The sequence below is a fragment of the Cheilinus undulatus genome, linkage group 21 (assembly GCF_018320785.1).
Source record: "Cheilinus undulatus linkage group 21, ASM1832078v1, whole genome shotgun sequence".
In the NCBI taxonomy this organism is placed as follows: Eukaryota; Metazoa; Chordata; class Actinopteri; order Labriformes; family Labridae; genus Cheilinus; species Cheilinus undulatus.
The window spans coordinates 29,660,160-29,684,683 of record NC_054885.1 but is presented as its reverse complement, the minus strand read 5'-3'; the positions used below and the strand labels follow the sequence as shown (position 1 = coordinate 29,684,683).

At 39.1% G+C, this 24,524-nt stretch overlaps 1 long non-coding RNA gene across 1 annotated transcript; it reads right to left on the bottom strand.

Moving 5' to 3' along the window:
• Positions 1-16,640: 16,640 nt before the first annotated feature.
• On the bottom strand, positions 16,641-16,902 carry LOC121529277. Its single transcript, XR_005993566.1, has 2 exons — positions 16,822-16,902; positions 16,641-16,735 (listed from the first exon to the last, which is right to left on the bottom strand). It is a non-coding gene; the product is annotated as an uncharacterized LOC121529277 (long non-coding RNA).
• Between the last annotated feature and the right edge of the window lie 7,622 nt (positions 16,903-24,524).

The following is a 24,524-nucleotide window of genomic DNA, read 5'->3' as shown; positions in this document are numbered from 1 at the left end:
ACAGAGAGTGTAATTACAATTTCCACTTCTTTCCATCATCCCACCTGTGATGGCATGCCACACATGAAGTGCCACGTGTGCGTAACAGGTCTGACACATTTTCATTTAGTGAGAAGGAGGTAAATTCACACTCACAGGGAGCGTGAGTGTGTGTATGGGTGTGTTGGAGTATTAATGTCTCTGTCAGCTTCTGAGGGTTCTTTGTGCACACGTCATCGTCTCATTATAGATCACAATGTGAAAAAGGAAAATGTATGGTACGGCTAAACAAGACTGGGGCATGTAAAGTTAAGCTGTCATAACTATGTTTTTTTTTGTTTGTTTGTTTGTTTTTACATCAAATAACAACCACTCATCAGAGAAATAATTTATTTGTGCCATAGCATAAAGCCTTCCCTAAAATATAAACCCTTTTCCTAAAAATGTGTTAAAAGTGGCAAAAAGTAAAAAGTGGCAAAATTGGGTTAGAAGAGGCAAAAATGAGCAAAAAACAGTTGAAAAGGGGTTAATAAGGGCAAAAATTGGTTGAAAGAGTCATCAGAAGGTGGGAAGTGGCAAAGAAAGGGTTATCAGAGGCAAAAAAAGGCTGAAAAGGTTTTGAAAGGGTTCATAAAGTGGAAAAATGGCTTGAAAATGGGCAGGAAGGGTGAAGAAGTAAGGTTAAAATGGGAAAACATGGGTTTAAATTGATAAGCATTAGTTAAAAGTGAATGAAAAGGGTTCATCAAGGCAAAAAAAATGGTGGAAATTTACAAAAAAGCTAAACACACAAAAAAAGGTAAAAACAGACAGAAAAAGTGGTGAAAAGGGGTCAATAGCAAAACTGGCTGAAAAAGTTTGGGAAAGTTGGCAAATTGGGCAGAAAAGGTGATGAAGTAAGATTAAATGGGCAAAAATTAGTGAAAGGGAGCAAAAATTGGTTTAAATTGGCAAAGTTTGGTTAAAAATAGTGAATAGAAAAATGTCACAAAAATGGTTAATGGGTGGCAACAATGGCAGAAAAGGTGGTGTTAAGGGGTAAAAAGAGACAAATTGGGTAAAAAGTGCCCAAAATTATTAAAACTTGCAAATAAAAGTGACAAAAACTGGCCTGATTTTTTTTATAAGGATTCAAAAAGTGGTGAAATTACTTAAATAAAGAAAAATGGGCATGAAAGATGGTAAAATAAGATTAAAATGGCAAAAAAGGATACAAGAGGCAAAAATGGTTTTAAATTGGCAAGCATTGGTTAAAAGTGGCAAAAAAATGTTGGAAATGCACATTTCTTAAAAATGTAGAAACAGACAGAAAAAGTGGTGAAAAGGGGCTATAAGGGGCAACAATAAGTTAGCCAACAGAGGGAGGAAAGTGGCACACAAGAGTTAACAGAGGCACAGATGGGCTGGAAAGGTTTTGGAAAGGGTTCAGAAAATGGCAAAATGGGCATAAAGATGGTAAAATAAGATTAATATGGGCAAAAAAAAATGGGATTCAAGAGGCAAAAATGGGTTTCAAATGGGAAAAATTGGTTATAATCAGAAAAGGGGTTCGTAGAGGAAAAAATAAATAGAATGTGGCAAAAATGGGTTAACACAGAGGCAAAAATTGGTCAAAAGTGGCAAAAACAGCAGGATAAAGTGGTAAAGGGGCAAAAAGAGACAAAGTGGGTAATAAGTGCCCAAAATGCATTCCAATTTGCACATAAAAGCAACAAAAAATGGCCTAATTTTTTTGGTAAAGGATTCAGAAAGTGGGAAAATGGGCAGAAAAGGTGGTAAAATAAAATTTGAATGGGCAAAAAATTAGTTTAAATTGGCAAGCATTGGCTAAAAGTGGGAAAAATGGTTCATAGAGGCCAAAAAATAGGTAGAAAGTAGCAGAAATTTGTTAAGATAGGCAAAAATGGGTCAGAAGTGGCAGAAATGGGTGATAACAAGAGTTAAAACATGGGAAAAAAATATGTAAAAAGAAGCAATTGGGTAAAAAAAAAGTGGCCAAAATTGCTGAAAAGTGGCAAAACTGGGCTGAAAAAGTGATTAATAGAGGTTAAAAAGTGGCAAAAATAAGTAACTTCAACATCAGACCCAATAATAATTTAGCACTCTTCTGCTCCAGAATGAAGTAACTGTTGGCCAGAATATCACCGATAATACTGATCCATCATTATTACCTTCAGTAGATTACATCTGGGGAGGGCCCATTCTCTGTGTTTGTCAGGGGTACAGCTAAATCTCTGGCTTTATAAAGTCAGGCAGCTAAACAGGTGTCTTAAACCCTATTGAAGCCCATTCTCCGACATCTACCTCATGAAATATAATAAATTTGTGATCATGTCTCCCCCCTCAAAAGGAGCATTTAAACATGGTCAGACATCACACCGTGCTTTTGACAGTTCTGTCTGATCAGCATCATGACATCTGAGCCTCAGAGTGCACTGGTTTGTATGTTTTTTTAAAAAGGTTAACACTCCAGTTAGCTTGGTGCTGATTTTGACCATGCTTTAGCTCTGCTGTCTTGTCACCAAAGAAAAAAAAGGATATTAGAGAGTGGTTCTGCAAAAATTAGAAGAAGAACAAGAGACTAAGGAAAGTGCCAAAGCTCCAGCTGGAGTGGTGATACTGACAAATGTCAACATTATGCAAACAGAATTCACCAAAATGATTGGCTGCAACTTTTCTGAATGGTCAGACAGCATTCAGCTGATGTGTTTTCTAGAGGGTTAAATGTTATGACTGGTTATTTTGCTTTTTATTCTCATTCATAACTTTGTGCACACCTAAGGGAGTATCAGCCACACAATGGGTAGTGAGTACGTTTTGCAGGAGAATCAAACTGGTGTTTAAAGTTTATTTCCAGAGCAGTCATCGCAGCGCTGTTCAAGGTGCTGAAAGGACAGATACAATGGATCAGTTCAGTTCAGTCTTTCTTGTATGGGTGTCTTGCTTGCTTTTTGTGGCTGAAAATAGCAGTTTTTCCCCCCTGATCTTTTTTCCTCTATGAGTACAATACTTATGAGAAAGTTACATTTTAGTAAGAGGGAGCAGGAGGGTGTGTGTGTGTGTGTGGCAGTTATCTCTGTGTTACAACTATCTTCAAGTCAGGTGATAACCTGTAAAGCAATAGGCTATGAAGGGTTAACCCTCTCATTGTTTTTCCTTGTCCCCTCACTCTGTCATCGAGGGGATTCATCTTGCAAACTTGTGTAAATGCATGTCAGAGAATGACTGGGCCAATCAGCATCATTGGATGATAAATAAGTGGTTGCTATGGGCGTGGTTTCATTGAACTGCAAGCCTGTAAACAATGGCGACCAACATAAAGATAGGCATGATGTACCTCTAGCTCTTCTCTAGACCTGATTCGGCAAAAGTCTGATTTACCAGCTGGCTCCATTTATGGTGCACAACGTTAATGGTTGCCTCTCAAACCCACGTCATGTATTTTACTCTCTGGTGGCCTATGCCTAATATGCCATCTGTTTAGCTGACAGTCATAAATGTGACAGAATTTTGTTCAGTTGCCATACGCGTCACTAGAACTAAAGAAAACAACACCTCTGTTCCCAGACATGTAAGGTGTCTGTTAGGCAATGATAGATGAGGAATGATGCTGAGCGCCAAAACTGAACCTTTACAGACTGCAGCTCTGCAACAGGGCCTTAAAGGAGTCGTTTGGTGTCTTTGAAGTAGGGTTGTATGAGGCTTTTGTCAAGGGTGAGAATATTACTCACAGGAGATGTTGGTCAGTCCCTTTCATGAGGTCCTGGCTGAGGATCCAGCTTGGAAACAAGGCTACAGGCCAAGCTGTGACCTTTGGTGTTGAAAAACGAAGCCAATGCAGAAATGCCAAAACTGCAGTTTTCCAAACAAGAAATCACATTCATACCTCATGTTAAAAATGCCCTTATTTACTGTGATATAAACATGTTTATGGCCTGGTTGCTTGGAAGAGTGTTTCTCATGGGCTCACTGTGCAGGGTTGAATGACTATATCTCATTTTAAGAAGGATACAAGTTATGCATAATTCGGGAAATGACTTATATATCAGAGCTTCATATCAGGAGGCTGAAGACCTCAGCGTCACCTCTTGGCTTCAAAAGACAGATTCAGTAACCAAATGGGGGACGCCATTTAGCTAAGAGTGAGCAAACAAATCGTGCATTTCTCTTTATTCCATGCCAACTTTTATAATCCGTCAGTTCTCCTTTCAGTAAGTCTATAGCGATCCACCTGGCAATAATTTGCCTCACATAAAGACACGCTGGGGCTTTTTTGAGGGGCTTGGACCTTGCTGTTAGGGTCAGGGTCCACCCCCAGAGAAATTTATGTATAATAAAACCAAATTTGGTGCTATTGTATTCACTTTTGCCCCCTTATTTACATATAAAATACACATTTTAATCACTGAAAGTAATTTCAGCTATACAGTTGTGTTCAAAATGATAGCTGTCCAGCATCACTAACCAGATAAATCACTGTTTTTGGAAGAAATTAAGTTTCCACATGGCAAATAATTTACTAGTTGGTGCAGTAGAGTGGCAGAAAATCAACAGTCATGACGGTAGTAAATGTTGGCTACACTGTTTTTTTCTTTGAAATGGGCTGTTGAAGACATTGCTTAAAAGAAGAACATACTTTAATTAAAATGTTGATTGGAAAGGGGAAAACATATAAAGAAGTACAGAAAATGTTATGCTGCTCAGCTCAAATGATCTCAAATGCTTTAAAATGGCAACCAAAACCAGACAAATGTGGAAAAAAATAGAAAAATACCATTAGAATGAATAAAGAAAAGACAAAAGGTCAAAGACTCAACCAATGATCAGCTCCAGGATGATCAAAGAAGGTCTAAAGTTATCTGTAAGAACTGGAACAATTAGAAGACGCATGTGTGAAACCAAGCCATCAACAAGAAGCAGCCCTGCCCACAGAGTTGGCTGAAAAACCCAGAGAGTGGTCCCTCCCCAGTTCTGATTTACTGATATCAGTGCACGTGTGTTGGATCAATAACACTATTGCTAGCATCCTAGCCAATAGCTACCTCAATTTGGAGCTGAAAAGTGTGTCAATCTTGGGTCAGGATGTTCAAATTATTAATGACTGCCACTTTTTAACCCCTTTTCACCACCTTTTACTCCCATTTTGCCACATTTGCTCCCAAAATTTTTAATTTGTGGTATACTTTTTATCCTGTCACTGTTTTAGCCACGCATTTTGCCCCTTATTGCGACTTTCAACCAATTTTTCCACTTCTTGACCACTTTCAGGAATATTACCGCCCATTTTTGACACTTTTATTATATTTTTCCCATTTTTCTTAATCCATATTTGCTGATTTATCGATTTCTTTTAACCCATTTTTTGCCACTTTTAAAATATTTTTGCCACTTTAAACCAATTTTGGCTATTTTTTAACCCTTCACTGTTTAAGCCACCCATTTTTGCTCCCTATTGCCACTTTGAACCGATTTTTGCCACTTCTTGACCACTTTCAGGATCATTACCACCCATTTTTGCCATTTTTGATATATCTTTTACACTTTAATCCAATTTTTGCCACTTTTCTCAACCCATATTTGCTGCTTTATCAATTTCTTTCCACTTTTAACCTATTTTTGCCACTCTAAATCATGTTGAACCACCCATTTTTGCCATTTTTTCCCACTTTGAACCTTTCTTGTGTCTTTTGGATTCCTTGGTCACTTTAACCACCCATTTTACCACTTTTAGCCAGATTTCTGCCACTTTAAGCCATTTTTGCCACTTTTAACCAATTTTACCAATTTTTTGGTTTCTTTTGCAATTATAAAAAAATCCTTTAAAGCTGTCTCAATTTCTTTATTTTATTCCCTGGTATCCTGTTCACATTATGGCTTAGCTAGGAAGTCTGATATTACTTCCAAATGGTTTAGTTCAGTATGCCCATCCACATTAATATTAAAATAAGGAAGATAAATCTGTTTTAAGAAAATGGGTTTACATTTTGAAAAATATTGTACTGCAGCATAAAGAATGAAATATTTTTGTTGCTTTGATCAGAGTGGTTATTATTCAGGTTAAATATAAAACATGGTTTTCACAGACTTTTCTCACAATTGACCATAATTTTGCTAACCTCCATGGGCCCCCCATTTGGCTGGGCCCTTGAAAGCTCTCCCCTTTATCCCCCTGTATCCCAGCCTTGGCAAGAAGCCCCCGCAATGTCCTATTGTTGAAAAAAACACATGTGCTGAAGAGGTGACAGTTTTCCAAGAACACACTGACTGGCCTGAAGAGAAATGGGACAACATTTCGTGGACTGATGAAGTCAGGATTGTTCTTCTTGGGACGCAGATGACCCCCAAACACTGAATTCAAGACACAGTACACTAAAGATAGTGAAGCATGATACAGGGATGTTTCTTATTCCGTGGTTTCAGGCCTATTTATCACATGCCAGGAATCATGGATCAGTTTGAATACATCAGAATTCTTGCAGAGGTCATGCTGCCTTATGCTGAAGAAGAAATGCCCTTGAAATGGGTGTTTCCACAAGACTAAGACCCCAGACACACCAGTAAGAGAGCAGCGTCTTGGTTCTAGACCAGTGATACTCAACATGTGGCTCCTGAGCCACATGTGACTCTTTTGTGATGATTTATGGCTCTTTTACGTTTTGATTTGAAATATTATTCCCCCAGAAAACCTTAATAAAGGGAAACTCTGGCCTCAGAAATTATTCCTTACAAGTCACTTTAATCACTTTTACACTAGGCTTTAATTGTCAAACTTAATTGGCAACCTTTGTATTTTTCTCTGCTATATTTCCATTGCCCTTTTTTCCTTTTGCCACATTTAACCCATTTTTACTGCTTTAAGCCTATTTTTGCCACTTCTTCTTGTCACTTTTCGCCAATTTGTGATACTTTTATCCTATTTTTGCCACTTTTTATTCTGCTTTTTGCCAGTTTTGCCACTTTTTGCCCATTAAGACTGCCTTTTGCCATTGGATGCAACTTTTTCCCCCCATTTTAGTCACTTTTCACTCTTTTTTGCCAAGGTTTTGCTGCTTTTTGACCATTTTTGCCACCTGCAACTCTTTTGTCAGTCACTTCTCACCCATTTTTGTCACATTTTGCTACTTTTTCTCCCCATTTTTGCTAATCTTCATCCAGTTTTTCCATTTCATGCCTACACTGCCCCTTTTCACCCATTTTGCCACTTTTCGATGCTTTTTGGCCTTTTTTTTTGCCACCTTTAACTTATTTCAATTGCCACTTTAACCCATTGTTGCCACTTTTCACCACTTAGATTGTGGCTCTTTCAAATATATTTTTCAACAATTTCACTCTTTGGTTGAACAGGGTTGAGTAACACTGTTCTAGACCAACAAGTTGAATGTTGGTCAGCCCAATCCCTGGATCTTAATCCAGCAGTAAACCTGTGAGATGGCACTGAAAATGCTGTTTCTGAGGCAAAACCAAGAAAGGTAGAGGAATTTGAGAATGTAGTCAAGTGGTCCGGGGCAGGAATTCCTGTTCACAGGTGCCAGAAGCTGGTCGACTCCTTGCAACTCAGCATTTTTCAGTTTGTAGCATAAATGTTTGAGTTTGTAAAGAAAAACGCAGACACTGCTAATTTTTAAACAGCCCATTATTCCTTTTTCATCAGCATGCTACCTTTGCCTCACAGTAAGACTGCCTGTGCAGACTGGTACCTCATATAGCATACACATCTGTATAACACAGGCACTTTTTTCAGCTCCAGCTTTCTCAAGCTTGTTTTAGCCTAGATGTGGCTCCAGGTGCATGACTTACATCTCTGACATGACTGATGACAGAACATGACCTTGCTTTTTTTTGTTGTTGTTGTTTTTTTGAGTTTCAAAGGACTGTGCTCCCTGGGGATTTTCTGGTTACATGTGGTGTACAGTACATCCTCTGTTGAATGAGTGCCAGATGAGGAAAACTGTGGCAAAGAGTAGGTCATGTGTATGGATTTGTTTTGTTCCTTACCCTCTTTTCTGAATCTCTGACCTTGCTGAATGACGGGTTACAAAACTACAACAAATCAGCAGTTTTTGTGTCCATGTAATTTGTTTACATGCCCCAGTTTGCCTGCATACAACTAAATACAAAAAGCAGATAATGCCAACTTCACCACCCCAGTTCAGAGGGTGATAAATGCTTCAAGTGTAATAAATGTGACGTTTCTGACCTGGAATAAAGAAGAAGAGAAAATTTTAAGAAGCAAGAATTTTTTTTTTTTTTTTTTTTTTCCACTGACAGAAATTTGTTTAAATGACCCATTTTCTCCCTACAGAACTTTTCTGTTTAATTCCGTGAGAGAAAAATCTGCTGTTTGAGATTAAAAGCTCAATGATTCCAGACTTCCTGGTGCAGCAGAGGACACCTGAGCTCAGGAGGGGAGGAGGGGTCACTGTGTTCTCATGGCGTGAGACTGGGGGCCATAGCGTGTCAGGCAGGGCCATCTTGCAGAGAAACTGTTGAATGAAGCATGCGTCTGGGATTTCCAATACAAAGCTTTCAGCCCCCACAGCCAATCAGAGTCCTGGTCTCGGTTTACGTTTAGTCTGCCGACCACCTGCATGTTTGGATAAACCGGCAATCTGTCAGCTGTGTCATTATCGCTGACAGGCAACCTGATGTCAGAGCTCCTGCATGATGCACAAGACAAAAATGTAAATACAGGAAGCAAAATATGTTTTCAACATATTTTGACTCTGAAATGTTTAAAGACAGAGATTGGGGTCACAGATTTCCTTCTCTTTTACCAGAAAACTCCACGTTTGATGTGTGTGTAACTTTAGAAATGATGGTGCTGAAACTCTAATAGAGCTCTCACTGAATTATTTTCAGATTTCCTGCCTTCTCTGTTCAGTTATCAGAAATGATTTCAGTGTTGTCTGATGACCCGGCGTACTCCAAACAGACGCTGGTTCAGAGGGTTTCCTTGTCTGACCTGTCTGAACCATAATTCCTCTGAACTGGAGGTTATTTTCCTAATGGACTGAGGAACAGTGACCATACAGACAAACACTTCTGATTATGTAGACCTGAAGACCCGGGCTCACCCCACAGGCCTCTGCTGAAGTGATCAATATACATCCCCGCTTCTAGAAACAAACAGAAGGACGAGCTAATTAGTGATGAACCTGCTTTCAAACCTCGCCTTACCTTTAGAAGTTTGATTACATGATTTATTTCATATTTTAGACAGATTTTCACTCTATAAATGAGATATGCTAACAAACATAAGTCTGCACACACAAGCAGGATTTATGAGCATGCACTGATGAAAGGCCACCCATAAGGCAGGATAAAGGGGAGAGCTTTTAGGGGTCCAGTCAAATGGGGGGCCCTTGGAGGTTGGGAAAATCATGGTCCAATGGAAAGTTAATCTGTGATAAACTTATTATATTTTAACCTGGATATTAGCCACTCTTATAAAAGAACTCAAAGATGAATTTTATTTATTATGCTGTTGTACATTAAAGCCTTTTCTCCACTTTTTTTTTGTAATGTTTAAAGTGTGAATGGGAACAATGACTAATACACTTGGAAAGTAATGTCAGACTTCATAGCTAAGACATGATGTGACACAAACATCAGGAAAACAGAGAATAAAGTAGAAGAAACTGAGATAACATTGAGGGAAGAATGATAAAATAGTTGTAAAAAGAGTCAAAAAAGGTGAAAATTGGCAAAAATTGGTTAAAGTTGGCAAAAATTTGCAATAAAAAGTAGTGAAAGGGGTTCACAGAGTGGTAAAAAAAATAGGTAAAGAGAGGGAAAAATGGGTTCAAAGAAGCAAAAAAATTGTCAAAAGTAGCAAAAATTGGTTAAAAAAGTCAAAAAGTGTATTATATGGCAAAAAATGGCTTACAAGATATAGATGCCAAAAATGGTGAAATGTGGCAAAAATGGTTGAAAAATGGCAACTGTATATGACATGTAACATAGGTCAAAAAGTAGCAAAAAGGGGCAGCTACAGTTGTGAAAAAGGATTGAAAAGTAGCAAAAATATTTGAAAAGTGGGGGGAAATGGGAGACAAGTATCAATAATCGGTTTATAGCAGCAAAAATGGGATAACATTTTCAAAAATGGGTTCAGAAGCCAACAACGGTCAAAATGGGTGGCAAACTGCGAAAAAGCTGAAAAAGGGGGTTTAAGGAGTGGTAAAAATGGGTAAAGAGAGGACAGTGGGTTGAAAAAGACAAAAAATGGGATAAAGGTAGCAAATTGGGTTAAAAATGATATATGGTGAAAAGCAGTTAAAAAGTGGCTTATAAGTTATATGTGTCAGAAATGGCTGGAAAGTGGCAACAGTAGATGACAGGTAAAACAGATCCAAAAGTGGCAAAAAAAAAGGCCAGCTACGGTAGCAAATAGGATTGTAAAAGTAGCAAAAAAATTTCAAAAGAAAGGCAAAAATTAAAAATTGTATACAGTGAAACGCGATTAAAGTTAAAGGTGTCCATGATGGACAAAAGTGGCAAAATTGATGAAAGTGGCAACAGTGGGTGACAGAGGTAAAAGAGGGCAAAAAGTGGCAAAAGCGGGTGGCCAAAGAAGTTAAAAGGCATAGAAAAGTAGCAAAAATAAGTTAAAAGGCAGGGAAAAATGGGTTAAAAGTGGCAAAAATTAGCAGAAAAAAGTACTGAAAAGGGGTTTACGGATAGTTAAAAATGGGTAAAGAGAGGAAAAATGGGTTAATATATAAAAAAAGAGAAAAAAGTGGCAAAGAGGGTTAAGAAAGGGAAGAGGGGTTAAAATGGGTAGAATATGGTGAAAAGAGGTTAAAAAGTGGCTTTAAGTTAAAGGTGTCAAAAATGGCCAAATGTGTCAAAAATGGTTGAAAAGAGGCAGCTACATTAGTTAACAGGATTGGAAGAGTAGCAAAAATATTTCAAAAGTGGGGAAAAATGGGCAACAAATAGCATTAGTTGGTTTAATGACGCAAAAATGGGACAAAAGAGGCAAAAATGGGTTAAGAAAGCCAAAAAATGGTCAGAAATGGGTGGCAAAATGGTGAAATAATGGATAGTTGCAAAAAGGGTTAAAGGTGTCAATAATGGACAAGTGTCGAAAATGGGTCAAAGTGGCAACAGTGGATGACAGAGGTGAAATAAAAGGCAAAAAGTGATGGGTGGCCAGAGTAACTAATTGATTCATTTATCGGTTTAAACCACTCAGTCCAATGCTTGGCATTAGACTTGGTGATGCTAGGCTTGCATGCAGCTGCTCAGCCATGGAAACGTATTCACGAAGCTCCTACTGCACAGTTTATGTGCTTTCAATAATGCCAGTGGAAGTCCTGAACTCTACAGAATTAGCAGAGCATCTTTGACTTCTGTGGCATCCATCACGGTACTACACTTGAAGTCACTGAGCTTTTCTGTATCACAGACGTTTGCAAATGGAGACTACATGGCTTGGTGCTTGATTTTACACACCTGTGGCAACAGGTGTGTTTAAAACACCAGAATTCAGCAGATACTTTTGTTCATATAGTGTATCTCTGGCCTTAAATGATTACGATGGACTGGGGCCTGATATGTGAAGGCTATAAAATACCATACTAGTTTAGAGATCAAAGGTCATCATCATCCTCATCTCAGATGGACAAAGCTTTCTAATCCCATCATAGTGACTAACTTGATCCAAGTTTTAATTACAATATCCTGAGTCAATAACTAGCCTGAATGTGATAAATTAAATATATCTTTATGACATAATATGTAAACTGACCTTCTTTTATGTTCCTTCTTCTGTGTTTATAAGGTAACATGCAAAACCTGGGAAATCATGTTGTCATAAATGTTATGATCATTATTCCTGGAACAGTAAACAGAACATGTTCTTCAAAATAAGCAGATAAATTATGTGTATCTGTGAAAATAAGCTGAAACTAAAGGTAAACATAAGGGTCAAACAAGACTTGAGTACAAAACAGTGCATGCTGGTTTAATGTGGCTATCCAGACTGTTATTCTGAGTTTTATGTAATACCAGGTATTTGTCTCTTTGTAAGTCTGGAGACAAAGGAGCACAGTGAACAGCACTTTTGGAAAATTGGCTTTTGTTGCTTTTCTCTTTCAATGAGGCACTGAGTGGACCTGTCTCAGGAGTAATGGTCAATTCCACACCTGTGTTACTTCACCAAGCAGTGGAGTGGGTAAATGTGACTACCATTGAGTGATCTTACAAATGCTTAACCTTGGACGTCAGTGTGCTGCCCTTTTCAGCTCTGTTTACGTAACTCTAATAGCTTCACGCAGAGAAAATAAAAGGGAGGGGTGGGGGAGCAAGGAGCGAAAGATATCAAGTCTCCTGGCAAGGATTGATATTTTCATTTTCAGCTTACACTCTCACACACGATACACACCTTTTATACAGGGGACTCATTAGCAGTTAAGCAATCCTACAGGTGATTTACACCTATGTCTCACCTTTCACTCTTCTACTACCCAAAGATTATTACATAAACACCATCTTTAGGTGTTTCTGTGTATGCGTTTTGAAAATATCTCGCCTTGCATTTGGAATTTTGTCAAACCACAACTCTAAGATTGACAATTCAACAAAAATTCATAATGCATTTTATAAGAAAGTAGTTTTGAGCTCTGCAGCAGACTGCGATGACACCCAATTTGCAACCAAACTTCTCACTTTCTTATGCCGAATCAGCTGATTGCATGTCTCAAAATGTTGTGCGTCATAGCTGCATTGCACAGTACTTAGATACACACTTTTTTATGATTAATTCTAACATTAATTGAAAAGATAGAGGCATTTTAGAGTGTTTTTAAATCATTTTTACAGTGGTCAAATCCCTCTATTGAAAGACTGTCCCTGCAGGTGCTGCAGATAAAAGACATTATGGTTTCATAACACAAGATGGGCCTTGGTAAAGCAGATGCACATGGCCTATCCAGCCCAGTTTCTCTGTTTTTGTTTACATCCTGGCTGTGTAACCAGCGCCTGTTCTGACTCAGTGTGAAGCCAATCCCAGCGGCTGATGGAAGTGTTAGCGCTCAGTGGTCAGCACGGACATTCCTACTGTTCAGCTAATGAGGCATATATGCACGTTCTTTCCCTGTAATCACATAGGCAGCATGCACAGGCATGCTCCCTACGCTGGTACAGTGGCCTTAAAGATAAACACATGACAGCTCTTAATGGACTCTGATCCCAGTGAGTGTGCGTCTATGTGTGTGTAAATTTGTGCTGATCTGCTTTGATAGTTTTTGTTCTCATTTGGGGTCTGATCAGAAATGTAAACAGGAAGTGAGCACATGGATCTCAATGAGAATAATAAACACAAAAAAATTAATATTAAAATAGAAGTCTGAACATTTGTTGGACTGAAATCGGCACTTATTAGAGAATTTATTTACTGTCTGATATGATACCGTACAATTCAACACAGCATGGCCAATGCTATATAAACCACTATGAGACAATACCATACAATATGACAGTTCAACAGGATATGATTTGTTTAAAATAGTTCTGGAAAGCCTGCTCTCATATGTCTCCGCTCATCTCTCTTCAAATCTCAGCCCTCAGTCCTCGATATTTGGTCCTCAAACCAGCTTAGGACCTTTGGGACGATCTTTAAAGACCCTGTAATGTGAAAATGAATCTGTGTTTAGGTTTGTTGTATGACAGATCAGTGTGTTATGGACCCCCAGGTCAAATTTCAGTCAAATAAATTATTTCTGAGTTTAGAAAATTAAGCTTTAAAATCATGTAAAATGAGGCAGTAAAAGCTGCTCTCGGAGGGTGTGGGCGTGTCTGTTGGATGAGCTGAAGCCACGCCCACTCAAGAAAATAAGATCCTCTCAAATTAAAAGAATGTTACAATCTGAATAGAGGACAGAACTCACACCATTATCCTGACTCTTGACCTCTTCTTGACCTCAGAAGAAGAAGAAAGAAAAGAAAAAGTCTGTTTCCTGGCTCAAATCTCTGTTATGATACTCTGAATGATTCATAGACCAATGTGACTGATAGATTTGGCAAATTTACCCCACAATAAACAGAAAAACTGCATTTAACTGACTGTTAACTTTAATTAAAGGCAGTGACGTCAGCTAACAACAGACTGCACTGAGATCAACTGCTCAGTGATTTTATATTGTAGCGTTAGAGGGGCGGGGTTGGGAAAACACTGAACCATTAAATGAATGGAACCCTGCAATAAGCAGGATGTTAGAGAAAAAGCACACACTCAACAGTGCCCCAAAAACCAAAGTACATTTTGTCAGAGTTGGGTCATGACAAACAAAACCATTACTCTGACGTTTTAAAGACCTAGAAAGAAAAAGCTCTGTAGTCTTGCTCCATTATGACTTATTTTGGTCACATGACCAATCAATGAAAAGTCATACGTCATGAAAACTGCTTGAGAACCCGCTCTGTAGGAAGTAAACATCTGAGCTGATTGAAAAAGCTACTATAAGTGTATCAGCTTGATTATGAGCCCTCTTTGATCCAAATGGGCATTCTAAAAATAAATCAAAATTCAAGTACAGCATGGCTCAAATCATATTTGATTAGTCTACAAATTGTTTCTGTATGTTACTGACTACATGTCTATTTTTTGATGGAAGAGCCTAGACGTTGTCGACAGTATTAAATGAATTTGGGAGTTGTGTCCACCACCACTGCTTCTTAATGACTCATTTAACTTTATAAAATAATCCATGACAGGTTCCTCTTTCTGAGGCTAAATACATGTCATAATCTTTGATCTACCCAAAGTTCTTTATTTTCTCTACAAGTAATAGCAGGACTGTATCCAAACAGGAAGTCAATTACAACATGCCATACAGAAAAGGGGGATGAATCACAATTTACTACAGGAAATTTTAGATTAATCATCATTAATATAATTGTTTGATTGCCCTAGTGAATACCTGTGGTGTGTTCAGGGTGTAAGGTCAATCAAACCAATCAGAGTGTCAGCTCATCCCTTTAAAGGCCAGGTGCACCTGCAGACTGGTGGATTTGTATTTACACAGTGGATTACGACTTTATACTTAAATGGACTAAATTCCTGCTGGCTCCTTTTCTTTCCCACCTTTTATTGCAGGGCCATTTCTGTCTTTGCGGGGGCCCCATGCAAAATGCTGTTTGGGGGCCCCTAGTTTGAAACTACAATGGAGAGATTACTAATGTAAAAAATGGCCCGTATTTTTTGTTTGTTCTGTTTTTTTTGTTTGTTTCAAACAGGAAATGTATCTGCCAGAAAATACACTGACCCAGTCATTCCCATCCTACCTGTCGAGAACCTCACTCATTGCATGACAGTGGAGTTCGTCAATTTTTTATTTTTTTTTTAAGGTTTATTTTGGGAATTTTTGTGCCTTTATTTAATAGAGGAGTATAGTGGATAGAGTCGGAAACAGGGACAGGAGCAGGGGTGAGACATTCGGTAAAGGGCCTCAGGCCAGACTTGAACCTGGGCCGTCCTCATACATGGAGCGTGCCTTAAACCACTCGGCCACCTGCACTCCAGGAGTTCAACAATTTTGACTTAAATTTTGTCTCAAAAACACTGGCAACAGCTTACCATTGTGGCTTATTTTATTCTGATATCCTACTTTTATTTTTAAGCACGTACAGTAACTGATAAACACAGGTAATCTTAATTCTCCTCAGATGAGGCTGAAGATTCAGCTTTGGGGCACCCTATTGGCTTATGAGGCCCTATGCATTTGCATAGTCCGCATATAGCAAGAAACGGCCCTGTTTAATTGTTTCACCAAAAACACTGAATGCATAAAGGTCTCCCCTGTTGGTTGACAGGAGAGTGTGTTCATTTGCTATTTAAACACAGGCATAAAAATAAAGACAATCCAGATCAAACGAATGGACCTAGAAACTTTAGCAGGGGCAAAAATCTCGAAGTAAGGTCAGGAGTAAAAAAGCAAAATAATAGCATTAAACAGTTTTTTGTTTGTTTGTTTGTTTTTTTGGAGAGTAAATACAACTCACACTTTGCTCATTTAGCAGTGCCAAGTAGATTCCAGAACAAACATTCTAACGAATGATCAAGTCTCATTTGCTAAGGCCAATTAGTCCACATCTAGAAAAGCTTGTCCCCTGTGGTTCACAGTCAGACTCTTCACCCTTTACCTCTCTTTGCAGCACCTGTAGTGAGGCCTCCTGGTGAGGCAGTGTCACCACTCTACCCCATACGGCTTCTGGGTTCCTGCCAGACGCCACTCAGTAAATCACATTCTTGATTTTTTACAACTGTAATTTTCTGATTTCTTAAAATGGTCCTCTGTGTGAAACTAAAGTCTTACATGTTCCTAGATGTCCCATGTGCAGTCACACATAGGGATGAGGTGATTATACATTAACCTCAGTGTAAAAAAAAATCCAAGTTAATTAATCGTGAAGGCTCCTCTACTCCATGTGTTTCTGTTCTCACACTTGAAACACCAGAGCAGAACCTTGTTTTTGGAACAGCCGACACAGGGGAGAAACAAAATAAAGCATGGTACACCGTGTTTAGCTGGCTATGCTACCATGGGACAGGCTATAACAGAGAGACACACCAGTCTAGCTCTGTGTCCTTAATATTAAAGAAACAATAGTGATGAACAAATGACAAGGACACAGAAGCAGAGCACGAGATGAGGCAGTGAGGTAAAACAAGTTTATTTGATAACTGTAGTGCAAACAATGGTGAGTGTTCTGGCTGGTGGTTGACAGAAGGACTGGCAGAGAGACGGAGACACTGCAAAAAAAGGACAAAATATCGTTAAACAAGGTACAAACTCACTGAAAAGCCCACTTCAAAGGTTGAAGAGGAGCCAGGCTAACCGATTAGATGCTGTAGTTCACCAGTGTCTGAAAGTTCATCATCAGGTGTGTAGAGCATGTCTGCCAGTGATTAGCCGCAGCTGGGACAGCTAACGAGCTGCACCTGTAATTGTCCATAAGTCACGGCAGCTGAGTTAAAACTTGAGTGGGTGTGGCTGGAGTTTTACTCCAGCAGAATTTCATCTGTGTTTTTACTCCAACTCTGGTACTGGCTGGTAATAAATACACTCAAAATAGAGATTTTTTAAAATCATTGTATTTGATTAAAATATTTTTTACCCTGGAAAAAATCACTCCCCAAATATCTGTGTGTAGTCTTTTTGCCTAAATGTTTATCTCTCTCTGATGGTCTTGTTTACTTGCATGGATCATGGAGAGACATGAGCGTCACTTTCAATCTGTTTCTTTGGCAAAAAAAATGTTTCAGAGCCTGAATTTTCATGCAAATAACCTCTACAAGATAAGTTTACAGCTCACACTTTAACCTGTAAAGGGAAATTTAGTTACATTTTGACATCTTTTGAGTTCTTTTCTTTTTTATTTCAAAATGAAAAAGAAATGTAAATCAAGTTTGGAAAGAAAATCTAAGATTCAAATTTTTAACCATATCACCCAGCCCTTCTAGCTTGCTGTCTTCCTACATAAACTGTTTCCATAGGGGGACAACACAGAGGATTTGTATCAACCTCATTTTTCTAGATTGACCTTGCATAAAATATACATTTACCCTGCAAATGAAGAAATACATCTGAGCTTAGTTTGGGTCAGAAAAAGGAGGCTTTTGAGAAGCATTTTAATCTCAGGAATTACAACTTTAACCTGTGGCAGACTTCATATTTAAGGTGTAATATGTTAACATGTAAGTGGGCCTGTTAAGATGATGCTGCAAATTCAACAAATAACCATTTAAAATTTTGAAACTCTGTTGTGCATAATAATTTGGGACGGTGCATTTTGAGTTTTCTATTTTTGAAAAAAAAAAAAAAAGTTATAACAGTGAGGTTTCTTCAGTGAAATTAGAATTATGCTCTAATGGTTCATGAAGTGAAAATTACATTGTAATTTGCATTGACTATTTAGGAAAATCAGAGAAAAATATCACCCGCATAAACATTTGGAATGTGGTGTAGAATTGCCTAAAATTAAGATAATCACATAAATATGGTTATTTCGCCTACATCCAAAATCTATTATCATCTCATCCCTCGTCCCACATGGAAAGTTTTTGTCATCTTAGAGGATGTAAGGTGACTTGTTGTACTGTACTGTACAACAAAAGAGCAGACCTGTACTGCAATATTAGCAATGGAACAAAGGAGAAACAGTCTTCTATTTATAGCGCTGAGCCAATGACGAAAAGGAGAGCATCTGTTCCAAAAGTCGGCCTGCAGTCATGTGAGTAATGAATATCACCTGAGAGGGAGGAGATGACAAAAGTGTAACCTTTACAAATACTCTAGAAGTGGAAATAATGCTTACTGTTAAACTCCATCATTTATCATTCCAGATTAAACTTTAATCACAGAGGTACTGAAACACACCCTGAATCTTTCTACACGTTTTACTTGTCTTTTGTCTGATATTGTGCATAATATTGATATATTGTGACCCTTTATTGTTAGATTAGATTAGATCTGATATACTTATTCTTCCCTAAAGGAAAACTGCCTTGAGCAAAGTGCAGAGAAAACACACAGCTTTGTGTAACTCACAATCAATACAAGACAGGCAATCATACACACACAACTGCAGAATCACTGGAGCTCAGGTCATCAGTAGGCCAGCACCACTGGAAGTCACTGTAATGTCTGCACACATGTGGATTTGTTACATAAAGTACAGCTTCAGTGTTGCTGGTAACTTCATATTCCCTGTTTACACGAGAGGGTGGCTATGGCACTGAGGTGGAGAATGTCTTAGAATCAGAAGACTGACAGCTCAGTCCCCTCTCTGGTCCATACTGGGGCCAGGATTCTGGATGGACTGGAGAATTTGTGACTGGGGTAAAGATCATGCTCACAATAGTGTATTACAAAGCGCCTCAGCATGCCACAATATTTAAGGTGCTTAAAAAGTACAGACCATTTACAAGAGCCTGTGTCCACTAGCTTTGCTCTGGCAGCGTTCAAGATCTCAATTTAGAGCTCTTATCACCAGTGCTACTGTTCCCAGGTTACAAATTTTGGCTCATAGATTACCCCTTCTCTTAGTCTGTTTTAATTGCTCTGTATGTTTATATTTGCTTTTATACAAGAATATTTCACCAAGATGCGATCTTCATTCTGATTGGTTCAGACTCAGCATTAATGGACAAGGGCCTAAAATCAGGGGATACCAAGCTGTGCTGCATGATTTAGCAATGATGAGCGATTGTGATGATACTGGACAATGTTGTGATTTGCAATTGCAGTGATGATATTTTAAATAAATGGTATAATGATTCTGCTTGCTTGGTTATTAATAAGAGAATAGTGGTAGTTTTGAAGTGTGTATATCTCAACTAAAACATACAAATATAAAGTAGCATAAGAAAATTTAAAAACCTACATTTCTTCCAGTACTGCTTTCAAATCAACTTAATATTTTCAAAAACATCCAACCCTTGGGATTGGATGAACGTTCTGTCTGTCACATCTCTACGGGCCAATCAGAGCAACAAAACATGTGACGTATCAGCTATCGAGCTACGCGTGCGCAGCTACCGAGGAATAATGCGAAACATGGCAACGATGGATATGTTAGTACTTGACTTTTGTCATTTTTGAAAAGAAAACAACTCACTGCTGTTCTTGTTCTTCTTTTAATGAAGAAATGTCATCAGGTTCTTATAAAACTGGTGCTTTAACAGCTTCCATGCTAAGCTCTTCCCCCATAATTGCAGGGGCCTCTTGTTGCTGCTTGTTTATGTCACGACTCCACCACGCCAGAAAGTACTGCCCCACGTCGCTTATTGGTCCTGTCACTTTCTAACCGGGCCCAAACGGTTCAGATAGGAGCTTTGCAAGATGGATTCACCAGTGAAAAACAAGAAAACGGGCGTATCCATCTGCTTTGCAAGGTTAACAGAACAGGCCGTGTTCTTAAATGCCCTCTGTGTAATTTAGAAAATAGAATTGGGTGGGTGAACATGATGTGAATAGACATTTTTCCAGTAGTTGATGCAGGAGTTGCATCTGTGAGCACACTCTACGTACTCTGTTACCTAGAAAGGGTTCACCAAGTATAAGGGTATTTATCAGACTCACAGTGCACTGAAAATGATTCAAACACAGTCTGTGGTTTCCATGTAATGGTCAGGGTGAGTTCAGGGGAAAATCTTAATGGATATGAAGCACATATATACTCGGCAATTATGAATGAGAACTAATCCACTGGATACAAGTTTCTTTTTAAGTCAAGGTAACATCCCCAAGTGGCCCAGTGATCAATAGTTTATTTTTCAGTAACAGCAATCAAATATATCAGACTTATATTTTGTCCTTATATAAAGAGGTGGGACTTACAATGAGTACGTAAATGCTTAAGGCAGAGAAAGTGAAAGTCAGTGCGATAAGAAGCGAGGTCATCTCTGGCACTCTGCCCTCCTGCTGGTGTATGCATCACTCAGCAGCACAATAAAAGCAAGGACAACTCAATGTAAACACTACATAGTGGACGCACGATCACATCAAAGCATGTTTAGGAGGAAGGAGGGGGAAATGGGTGAGAATGGGGTGGTAAGACAGAGAGTGGTAATAATCTTATTTAATAGGTTGGAAAGGACCGAAATAGATTTTTCCTCCCATGTTCCTTTTGCTGCTGTGTCCTCCTGTAATGTGTGTAGGATCCTTGCACCGTGTGATGAGATGAGGGAACACAGGGTCATGTCATACAATCTGCCCAACTGGATCTGTAGGGCGCCACACAGTCATTACCAGCAGCAGGAGCACACATTGTGTGCACTAAATGACAGGCTGGGTCAATACAGGCTGCCCGTCAGCCTAGCCACTGCACCGAGCTAATTATGCATAATTGGTCCTCTCTGCTCTGAGTGCATTAGTGGCTCAGGGTTCACCATGACTCCAGGCATGAACCTTATGTCCGCTGATGTTCAGTAATACGAGACGGGACGGACAGACGAACAGATGCAAACATACACACATAGGCCCACATACATATCCATGCAGAACTCATTCACAATGTAAATACTGAACCTCCGTGCACTCTCTTACCCGAGCGCTCAGCTGAACCCATGAGCTGTCTCAGTTTCACTCTGCGTCATGGCAGCTTTACACTCTCCTTCACATCTTTTTTTGAACAACTTGTTTATGGAGCATGATAGTGATCATCCTCATTTAACAGCCAACTCAGTGTACCAGGTGGGTCTCTGACCCCGGAGAACCCAGCTATCTGAGGCTGGTGTCAGAGAAAAAGACTTTTAAAATCCTAATGATTAAGATTCTTAACTAGTATCACGCATAATGCAGGTAAAAATTATCAAGCTAATGGAGGCAGCTTCTCTCATTTGGGATGAGTGAGCAAAGTCCTGATTTTTTTTAATGGTCTGAAAAAAATTCCCAAATTTCCCTGTGATGTGAGATATGTTTGGAGGCTTTTCACTTTCCCTGCTCTGTCTGGAAAAAAGACTTGCTTCCCCACCAGTTTTAAATATAAAAAAATTAGCCATGTTAAGTACTGAGTATTGATTCAACTGACCACAGAACAGTTTTCTATTTTGCCTCGGTCCATTTCAAAGGGGACAAGTTATGTAAAAATCCTTTTTCAGGCTTTTCTAACAAAAATATGTGCACCTGGCCTGTCCACAATCTCCTCAGGTACCAGAACCCCCCCGCCCAAGCAATTCTCAGATTTTCCCCTCATGATGTCATGTTGGGAGTTAGCTCCACCCCCTGGTTTGGTTGGCCCTCCCCTCTTGGAAGAAAGTTCCTCCCTCCTCTCCTGATCAGGCGAGCCACATCCATTTCCTTAGAGGGGCGGAGTCAGACAGCTCAGTAACATTTAAAGCCATAGACAGAAACAGCTTGTTCTGAGCAGGGCTGAAACAGAGTTTTTAAAATGTCAAAAAATCCTCTACTGGAGTGTTTTTTCACCAACAGACTTCACAGGCATGTTTGGGAACGTCTGAGACCAATATAAACTTGTGTTAAAAGGGTAAAATATATCCCCTTTAAATGAGCTTTGGCTTAAAGACAACAGTAATGTCTCTGGATCATATTCACATGTGGGTTCTTCTTTCCATGATCCAGCTTTAACATGCATTTGTGGATGGGACAGCTGACAATGATTTCTGGAAGAGTTCATGAGCCTATCAGTGATTTCCAGTACAGAATCATGACTGTTTTCAATGCACTGTAGCCTGAGGGCCTGAAGATTACAAGCATCCAATACTGACCTTGGGCCTTGTCCCTAGGTTATTCAAAGTGTTTACAATTTGACATTGAGGAATATTTTTCTAAAATTGTTGCACAAGTTTTGGACGCAGTTTGTAACAGATTGGTAAACCTCTTCAAATCTTTACTTCTTGGAACGTCTGCCCATCTAAAATTTATATCCAGTCATGTTACTGACCTGGTGCCAGTTAACCCTAATTAGTTGCAAAATCCTCTTCATTAGAACCATTTATATTTTCAGCCTTTTGTTGCCCTGTCCCTACTTTTTTTGAGATGTGTTACTGCCATCAAATTCAAAATGAGCTAATATTTTTTCCTGAAATGTAAAAATGTCTCAGTTTCAACATTTAATATGTTGTTAATTTTCTGTTGTGATGTCAAATATGGGTTTATGAGATTTGCAAATGATTGCATTTTTATTAACATCTTACACAGCGTACCAGCTTTTTAGAAATAGGGTTTTATGTCCTGCCACACAGGATTTACACTCTGTAAATTCTCCAGTGGAAGGAACAAGAGATGGGGCAATCCAATCTGGGAATACAAACTAGACTAAAATAGCTAGATTGGCGTCAGTGATGATGAGTCGTTCTAGAAGGTTGAAACTTGAGGCTGATCTGTGCAGCTCACTTCTATGCTACCCTGTGTTTACAGCCAGCTTAAGCATAAATGATGTAACGGCACTCCTGTTAGCCTGTTGTGTAAGGGCACACTCACTGCAGGCAATCCGTTCCTTGGCCAAGCAATTCTGCCTTAGACTGGAGACATTAGGAGATAGCTTTATTTGTTTTAGAACACCAAATTTTTATGGTGAGCAAAAGTATTGGAACGGATAGACCTAAAACAGACTAAAGTGAATAAGACAAATCCTTTGCTTGGAATAACTGCATCAAGCTTAGCTTTTTTAGTAAGGAACACTCATCAATTTTGTGTCAATTTCCTCAACGTGGATTTATATGTGCTGGCTGTAGGCTGAAGAGGAATCTAGCTGCAGACCTCTATGGTGGGACGTTCCACAGCAGACCTCTACACTGGGGCGATGATGGTTGCTGCTCTCAAACATGACGGACAAACTAGAGGAGCACAGGAAGACATATAAAAACTTTTTTTTGTTTGTTTTGTTTGTTGGTTTTAACCAAAGTATTTAATCTGTAAGAAAATGATAAGGATTCAAAACAGAGTAACTTTTCCCCCATGAGGATTACAAGACATGAGACCATCATCTTTATGCAAAAATAATTGATAATAAACACAAAAATGTATACTATTTTACCACTAAAGACAAAAAAATTATTAGTATTTTTATTTTCTTGTGAAAATACGTTACGTTTGGTATCAGTTTTCAGTGAATTTCTACTGTTAATTTCGATCCTCAGCCATTGTCATGGAAATCTATGAGCCATTTTTTTTTTTTTAACTTTATTGCGGTTATTGAAAAATACAAAATCTCAAGGAGGAAATACAAACACCAGAAACAATTCGACTGGATAACAAAAAATAGACAAGGCAACAAAAAATAACTAGGGGGTTTGAATAAATATCAAATCTACGAGCCGTTGTTGCTAAACGTTATATTTGTGAGACGGCGATGACGTCATTTCCTGTGGCCGAAGTAGTGTTCGAAATCATTTTTGTGGTTTGCAGTTTAGTCCACTATATAGTCCACTGTATGCTGCTAACTATATAGCAGATAGGGAGTAGGGAATGAGTGTGTGGTTTCGGACACAGCCTTGGCTATTTTACACAACAGCACAGTTTTATGAATGAAAAAAAGATCGAAAATCTACCAAGTCTTGCAATTTTGGCTCGAGTAATATATGTCATCGCCCCAGTGTAGAGGTCTGCTGCTGAATGCCCCACCACAGAGGTCTGCTGCTGAATGCCCCAGTGTAGAGGTCTGCTGCTGAAGGCCCCACCACAGAGGTCTGCTGCTGAACACCCCACCACAGAGGTCTACTGCTGAATGCCCCACCACAGAGGTCTGCTGCTGAAGGCCCCACCACAGAGGTCTACTGCTGAAGGCCCCACCACAGAGGTCTGCTCAAGGTCTGCAGCCAGATCCTCTTGGTAGGCTCTGCTGAATATATACTAACCGGTCACTTGCTAACATAAATAGCTAATCAACCAGTCACACTGCAGCAATTCAATACATTTAGGAATGTTGATGTGCTCAAGACGATGCTTTGAACATGGCATGGTTGTTGGTCTGAGTATTTCAGCAACTGCTGATCTACAGGGATTTTCACACACAACCATCTGTAGCGTTTACAGAGAACGTCTAAAAAGGGGAAACTTTCCAGTGAGAGGCAGTTG